We start from the raw sequence: 8,983 nt of genomic DNA, 5'->3' as shown, positions 1-8,983 counted from the left end.
TATCTAAAGTCAGACGATTTTATTCACCTGAGAGTGAGCAATGGGAGCTACATTGAAGGCGTGTAGTTTTATTTTACCCTTGCTCTTTCCTTTACTCCATATCCTTTTCTTCACTCCATATCCTTTCCTTTATCCATATCCTTTACTCCCTATCCTTTCCTTTATCCATATCCTTTACCCTATATCCTTTCCTTACTCCATATTCTTTCCTTTACTCCACATCCTACCCTTTACTCCCTATCCTTTCCTTTATCCATATCCTTTACTCCCTATCCTTTCCTTTATCCATATCCTTTACCCTATCCTTTCCTTACTCCATATCCTTTACTCCCTATCCTTTCCTTTATCCATATCCTTTACTCCCTATCGTTTCCATTATCCATATCCTTTACCCTATCCTTTCCTTTATCCATATCCTTTACCCTATATCCTTTCCTTACTCCATATTCTTTCCTTTACTCCACATCCTACCCTTTACTCCATATCCTTTGCTTTACCCCATATCCTTTCCTTTACTCTATATCCTTCCCTTCCTATCCTTCACTCCATATCCTTTCCCTCTTTTCCTTCAAATCCTAATCCATCCTTCATGTCGTTTTCTTCTATTTTTTTTTTCTAGTTTCTTCCACCTCCTCTCCCTCTTTTATTACTAATTCCTACTACTTTGTAAAATTTTCTTCATACATTTCGGCTCTGCTTTTTTTTTTTTTTTTTTTTTTTTTTTTTTTTTTTTTTTTTAATTGTGTGGGGGGAATGCCGGAGGGTCTACGGGGTGGTGGAGAGCTTGTTTTCAGTCTCATGTAGTTATTTAGGTTCTTTAATAACATATATATATTTTTTTTTAGGTCAGGTCACCAGTGAGAGACCATAAGATATGCATGGTCTGTAAATCTATGTAACTGGGTATTTATTTATTTATTTATTTGCTCCAATGTTCCGTCGTATATATTTTCTTACGCCCTGTTTACCTGAGATGATATTAAGGGTCCGGATACACGAACGCACTTACGATGGATTCTCTATCGTAACTAAGGTTTTGATTTGCAGGAGGCACTAGGAGGCCGTCGATCTCCCTCTGCCTTCTGTTCTGACCTCATAACTAAATTAAAGTTACGAGATAAAAATTACTGCAGGTTATAATTATTTTCTGCAGGATGATTAGAGAAGGAGTACTAAATTTTCCCTTGCCTAGTTCTTCCTGGAAAAAATATATCTTAAGTTACGAGTGGGATTTTGGTCGTAAGTGAGTCTGAGAATCCCACTCATGGCTGTGTTTTGGTACACCTTGGAGGCTTCTTCACACCTTTCCTCTTGTGATTTATTTCTTTTTAATGACACACTGATATTCCCTTGTTTTGCTTTTGGAAACTATATCGACACCGAAATGGCACAGGGAACATGTACGAGAGTAATTTTTAGCAGGATAAATAGCTGAGAAAGAGGTGTTGCGAAGTCAATAAGGAGAACATGCCCTCTTGTCTTTTCATCAACATTCCTTCCAAACCATTTATCAGGGCGATGTTATCTCAAGGTCCCTAATTTTTTATCTTTCTCTCTTAACCCTTTCTCTTTTCTGTGGACGCTTTAGGTTATTTTTCTTAGGCTGTTGGATGCTGATTTTATGTGAGGGAAATACTGTACTCCTTTTACGCTAACTTGACTTTAAAAGTTGCCATCCTTTCATCCTGGACACTGAGTTGTAACAAGAGATTAGTAGTAGAATATGATGCTAGTCATGAAGAAGTGTCATGGAAAAGATGTACCATTGAGAGAGAGAGAGAGAGAGAGAGAGAGAGAGAGAGAGAGAGAGAGAGAGAGCCGTGGACGTTGAGGGAAGGAAGGTTATAAGGTCAGGCTGAGGGATGGGAGAGGCCAGAGGACAGAAGAGAAGACATAGATGGATGAGAGAGAGATCTGTCTGTTTTTGCCCATTTGTTTAACCTACTTATCTGTATTTATATCCATCTATCTGTCTGTCTATCTATCTGTCTGTGCAGCTATCCATCTATCTATCCATCTATCAGTCTGTCTGTCTATTTATCTTTCTGTGTGCTGTTTATTTATTCCAGGAGTCGTATTCACAAAAAAGAAATCACAAGAGGAAAAGAAAATCCCATAACTTTTCCCAGACATAGGTTCAAGATCGACACCACATTCGATTCATTAGCCTGCATCCCACATTACGAAGTGCTGTTAGTAATTACACAGAGAGGCCAGACGTGTTTTATCTTCCTCACGTGATTCAGATGAGGCCGTAAAAAAAATCGATGGCTTTAGATATACTTTTTCTTTCAACCCCTATTTCCTCCTCCACAACTTCTTCCTGTTTTCCTTCCGCCGTTTCTCGCTATTGCTTCCTTACGGCCTTTCGCGGTTTCCTTCGCTCCTCCTCCCGTTCTGTCCGTTCATTAGGGAAGGTTGCATATCATCGTTTGTTCCTCTCCCACGTTCATTAATTCGAGTCATTTTGAATTTTCTCTTCGCAGTCTATTTCATACTCCTCCCCCAATTTTAAAGCAGTTCTGTCGTTTTACACACACACACACACACACACACACACACACACACACACACACACACACACACACACACACATATTAGATAGATAACAGATATTCTCGTTTATACGTATGCTATGTCTTCCTCGATGTCTTCCCTTTTCCAGCCCTCACTTTCATTTTTCACCTTGTATACCCTGTTCTTTTCCATAAATCCTCTTTCTCCCATCCCACCATCTCATTCACATTCCTGGCTGTACAACTGTAAGGGCAAATTTATATATAACTTCCCCTCCTCCTTTCCCTTCACTGCCCCTTCCTCTCCTCCTTCTCCTTCTTCTTCCATCCTTCCTCTTTTCCCTCAAATTATCGTAGACACATCAATTACAACACGCTATTTGTATCCCTCGCTCGACTGTCATTGCCCCTTGGATCCCCGACGCAACCCTAAATTGCGTCGTTTTCGTGTGTGCGTGTTTTTATGCTTATTTCCGGGTCAGGCTCTTGATGTGATGGGACGGAGGGGGGGTCTGTTTATTGGATGGCGCTGTTGTGGCCTTTATATCATTACTATTTTTTCCTTTTTCGTAACATTTTTTATATCATATTTTGTTCAGAGGCTTTGTTTATTGAAATTAGTATATATATATATATATATCTTGTCTGAATACATCTCTTCTAAAATCTGTGTTGTAGGTATTCATCACTCAGATCTCTCTCTCTCTCTCTCTCTCTCTCTGTCTCTGTCTCTCTCTCTCTCTCTCTCTCTCAGCGTCATTACCCCTTGACGTCACTTTCATATATCAGTTTATCGGTAGAAGATATCACTTTACATGAAAGGAAATACTGTATATTGAGAAAGTCTTATTGAAGGCTAATTCGAAGTCCTGAAGTCTGAAAAGTCTGCCTGAGATTGCATAAGGACAGCAGAGATAGTACGAAATAATGTTCTCACACTAAAGGGGTTAAAGTCAGACGTGTGTGTGTGTGTGTGTGTGTGTGTGTGTGTGTGGATCGAGTAACTACACTAGAGGCGCATCGTTTTTTTCTCTGTCGTACAACCGCTGTCAGTATTATCGGTCAGCTTTTTCGTCAGCCAAATAAAAGAATAAAAAAATATTATTCTGAAAAGTTTTTGACTCGGATAATGGGTCACTGAATTCTGAAGCCTTTGTTCATTGTCTTTTTATTTTATTTTTTAAGACTTTGTTCAGTGTTTTAATCCGGATGTTCATTTTTACTCATTCAGTTTCTTGTTTTTGTCTTCTTCTTCGTTCCTTAGAGTTCCTTTGTTCCTTTTTCTTCCCTCTTCATCCTTTTCATTCTCAGTACTTTTTCTTCCCTCCTTCCTTCCTATTTCTTATCTTTTCTTCTCCCTACGTCTCCTTCTTCCTTTTACCTCCCATTCCTCTTCCTTACTTCTTTCCTGCTTCCTATCATTTCTTCATCCTTCGATTCCTCATTTCTTCCTTCCTCTCTCGCTGTTCCTCCTCTCTTATTTGCCTTTTCATTAAGAATATTGGACAACGACGAGGAGAGGGATGGACTGGGAGAGAGAGAGAGAGCTTAACCCTTTAGCACGGACTACTCTTCTTTATCATCCAAATTGTTTTGTTCTTATAGAACTTAACAATTTTGATCTAAAACTGAGAATTATGCATGTTTTTTTCAATTTTGCTCCTCCAATAATTAAATATGGCACGCCCATTTAAATGGGCTCTATGGAGCAGTCCCCCTTGGTGTGACTCTCAATTTTCATCACTGTGCATTGATATGATAAAATTTATTGATGGATCTGGATTAAATGAAAGAATTATGTGTTGAACCATCTCATTTAATAAATATTTGTTGTAAAGAGAGTAATTTTAACAAAAAAAATGTATAGCTAATGAAATTATTACAAGAATCTGCCACATAAATATAAAGTAGCAGTCTATAATAAGATTCATAGCAGTTAAAAATAAATTCCAGGAAAGCTTACTCCTATATATTTTGATGCATAAATTCATGAAACTGATAAATTATGACTGTATATTATTTGCAGGCAATACTAAGAGCTTTGATATAGGCTTTTACATCAGTTGACTGAAAAATACACATTCCTATTTCTTTGTGTGATACTCCACAAAGCACTGGATGTGCAGTGCCACATCACATTTGGAGCACTTAGGCTTCACATTCTTCTTACGCACACCACACCGCCGTTGAGTATCTCCCATCACAACATAATGATCTGTTCTGTCGTAGCGTACATGCTCGGGTGAAGTTAGGGGCACAAGTCTACGAGGTTTCTCTGATGGTTTTAGGAGAACATTGACAATTTCCCTCAGAAACTCTAGCTGTGACACCTTGTGAATCTTTCTGTAGAGAATCCACCCATTTACAATTGAGCCATTCAGGAGAAAGCGGAAAAGAGGAAAGTACCACACTCGCTTCCTAAATGACACTCTATACTTTCCCCTAGATTGATCAAACAGATCTACTCCTCCCATTCCTTTGTTATAAAGCTTCACAATGTTTGGCTGAGGGATTACTACCACTTCTTTCTTCTTTTTTGACCACCGTCTGCATTTGCCCATTGAGAGAGATGCACTGTCACTTCTGTTTCTTGCCACCCTAACATTGCTGTTGTCATTCCATGCACAAATAGCAATCATCTTTTTCCTGAAACAACTCTGCCTCCCCTCTCTCTTTTTTCTTGATGTCTGACACTGGGACATCCTTGACTCTGTCCTTACGAATTGTACCTGTCAGACTAATATTAGCTTCCTGGAAAGACTGGAGAAGAGGCAGTGTTGTAAAAAAGTTGTCAACATATCCACTGCTACCCTTAGGTACTGTTCCTTTGGCCAATGCATGGACTACAGATTCACCCACAGGTATTCCTTCCTCAAACCCAGAGTCTTTTCCTTCATACAAGCGGAAATTCATTAACAGTCCTTCATGGGAGCATAGACACCAAAACTTGTAGCCAAATCTCACGGGCTTTCCTCTAATGAATTGTTTGAATCCATGTCGCCCATAATATGGTTCCATGGCTTCATCAATAGCCCATGTCATAGGAAGTGGTTGAGCGACATCCATGAAGAGCTTGTTGAAATGTTCAAAAAGAGGGCGAATCTTAAAGATCTTATCATCCGAAGGCTTCTTTGAGTTGTCCACAAAGTGCAGGCTTCGCACGATCTCCTCAAATCGGTTTATTGTCATTCCACACTGAGTTACAGCCAGATTTCGGGTGTCCGCCTGCTTCGTCCAATACAGCCGTCAGTTTGGAACTGGGTTATATCCTGAGAGAAGAAAAATGCCAAGTACCTGATGCAGTTCTTCTTTGGTAACACATAAATCTTTCCCAAATTTAACTTGATGATAACGGTTTGTCTCTGTCTTGATCACCTCAATCAATTCTTTGTCCCAAAAGTATCTGAATATGTCCACAGGTGTAAATCCTTCATCTGCCCATTTTTCTACAATAGATGGTTTATGTACTTCGTGTAAGCTAAGGACATCAACTTCATCACAAATCTGAAATTCACATTTCTTCCACTCATAAACAGGCTTTGAGCGTTTTTGCTTCTTTCTCCTCGGTGGGCCAACGTCTGCTACATGCTCATCACACCCAAACTCTTCCTGCTCTTCAAAAATTGATGCACTCCATGCAGAAAAGGCTCAGTGCGACTGTTTCGGTTTGTCAGATTTATATGGGGGGGTTGTGCCAGAAGTCTTGCTCCCAGCAATCGGACATTTTCTTGCTCCACAACAGCTATATCCTCACTAGGGTCATCTACATCAGATTCTTCCCCATCTTCTGGAGGCTCCAAAGCAATTTCGATGCCTGTGGCATTTTCTTCATCAGGTAATGAAAACAGGTAGTTGACTGCCTCTTCAACATCTCTCAGATTTCTGAAAGAGAAAACATATGTCCATAAGAGGGTAAGCAAGAAAAAGGATCACGTGTGTTACCCGAGAATACATTGTAATATTGAGAAAAGACCCAGTTATTAAATACATTAGTAAAAGTAAAAATATATTACGCAACAAAATTTTTTTTAGGATCCTAAATATATATTCATACACATATTGACCCTTGGGGATATGAATATATCAGATATAATCAAAATAAAGTAACACAAGCATTAAAAGTGAACAAGTATTTTGATTCAAGTATTCTCCTTAGGCAGCAGTGCCCTGACTGAGCTCCATAGAGCCCATTTAAATTGGCATCATATTTTCACTGATAATAAAAGTGACAGAATGTGGTTTTCCCTCAAATCAATAATTTCACACATTAAAACAAGTCTTTATGTGTCATTTTTACTATCACTCACTATAAGAAGTTCCATATGCAGCAATGTATAGACAATAACTTACCTATGTCCAGACATTTTGGTAGAAGCAATAAAGTAGCTCTCCTTCCTTCCTTCATTTACTTGTTGTTTACAAAGTGAGTTAGAATATGAATCATCAGCTGAGAAATGTTACGTTTTCTTTAAATCCTGCAACAACAAGAATGTAAATTCTCTGGTAAACTTAGATAAAATTAGTGTTTCTAAAAAGTAAAATTTCCGCCCATTTAATTGGGCTCTATGCGTTCGTGGGTTAAGGAAGGAGAGAGATATGTGGAGAGAGGGAGGGAGGCATGTGATGAGAGCAGAGGAAGAGGAGGAATTGGAGAGGTGAAAAAAGTTGCAGAGAAAGAGAGAGAGAGAGAGAGAGAGAGAGAGAGAGAGAGGAGAGCGAAGAAAAAAGTTGGAAGAGGAAGGAAGAGAAGATCGAAAATGAGGTGAAGAGGTTAGGAAGTTAATTAAATCTTTTCCCAGCGTTTCGTAAATTTTGGTAATATATTCAGCCTGACACCAAAAGACTTTGTTCAACTAAAAGTAACACAAATATTCTAGATTTTTAAAACCTGTATCTTATAACTCCTTCTCCTGTCCAGGTATTCTTATGAACTTTACCTACGTTATTTCAAGAACATATTTAGATGAGACAAATTATGACAGTCAGAGGATAAAATGTAAACAGGAAACAAGCTTGGGAAAGAGGGAAGTTAAAATGGAGTGATTGGAGAAAGAAAAGGGAGAAAAATTAGCAAAAAATGGAGGGGGAAAGCGAAAGAAGAAAGAGGAGGAAAGCAATTAAGAGGAACAAGTGAATGGAGGAGGAATGATGAAGACGGAAAAAATGAAGGAGATCTAATTGGAGGTGAGAGAGAGAGAGAGAGACAGTGAGGCAGGTGAGAACAGGTGAGGTAAGAAGCACGTGAACGAAGACGCAAGAGAAAGTAGGTGATGCAAAAGAGAGTGAAGTAAGAGGAAGTAAGTGAGGGAAGAAAATTAGGCGAGTGAGGCTGGATTATGAAGAGGAAGTAAAAGAAAATGAAGAAAGGAAAAAAACAAATCAATGGAAATCATACTTGAGTTTGGCGAGGGAAGTGAGGCAAGAGGAAACAAGAGGAAGGGGAGGCAATGACATTAAAAATAAAGAGGACGTAGATGATGCATGACTAATTTCAGCAAGAGGCAGTGAGGCAAGGTGAAGTAAGCATAGCAAAAGAAAATGAAGCAAAGTGAAGTGAGACAAAGGAAGAAAAAGAAAGAGAGGAAAACAAAAGAAGTAAAAGAAGAAATTGAGCAAGAAGAATGAAGTGAAGCAAGAGAGTGTGAAGCAAGGGAAAGCAAGTGAGGCAAGAAAGTGGTCAGGACGAGGACACTACCACTGTCACAAGAGACCTAAGCTAACATAAACCACTTTGCCACTTTAGGCAACTTCTACTCTCTCTCTCTCTCTCTCTCTGGTGCGTATAATCGTTATAAATTTATTACCTTGAGTAATTATGATGATATTTTTGTTAGGTGGTAAAATAATATGATCTGTTTGTCTGTTGGAAATTCAGTAGCCTACATTTAATGCCAAAGACGTAAAAAACAGTCACCATTTTTTTTTTTTTTAACTAATTTTTGCAGATGTTAGATTAAATGACGTGCAGACTTTTTGACATGATTCATTGATCGTAATATTTTTGCTACTGTGTCATTTTCAGATTCCCCGGTGATGCAAAGAACTGAGAACGCGTGAGTGAGTGAGTGAGTGAATGCAATATGAGACCAGTACTGAATAAACTGCTCTGTATCATCACTAAATGGATGCTGATATCACCACGAACATCTCAAAGAAGAAAAAGAAAAAGGAAACGGAAAGAAAAAGTCGTGGAGCATTTAGATACGAGGGGAAGAAGGTTTATTGCGTTATCATACAACACGTGTAGTGCCACCTACATAAACTTGCAGTCATAACCAGACGGTGTACTGTATCCTTGGTCATTATAACCGTAACATGTACAACAATATACACCTTCAGCACATGCAAGAAAACATAAAAGATCCACACTTACATCACCAGCTGTAAGCTTAATCTTCGTCCCAACTCGCTGTTGGAGAAAAAAAGTCCACAAATGCAAGCAACTCAGATACACAACTAGAAAGGTT

This window comes from Coenobita brevimanus, chromosome 26 (genome assembly GCF_032717465.1).
Source record: "Coenobita brevimanus isolate Jiangsu-jjx chromosome 26, ASM3271746v2, whole genome shotgun sequence".
NCBI classification, from domain to species: Eukaryota; Metazoa; Arthropoda; class Malacostraca; order Decapoda; family Coenobitidae; genus Coenobita; species Coenobita brevimanus.
Note: the sequence above shows the minus strand (reverse complement) of the source record.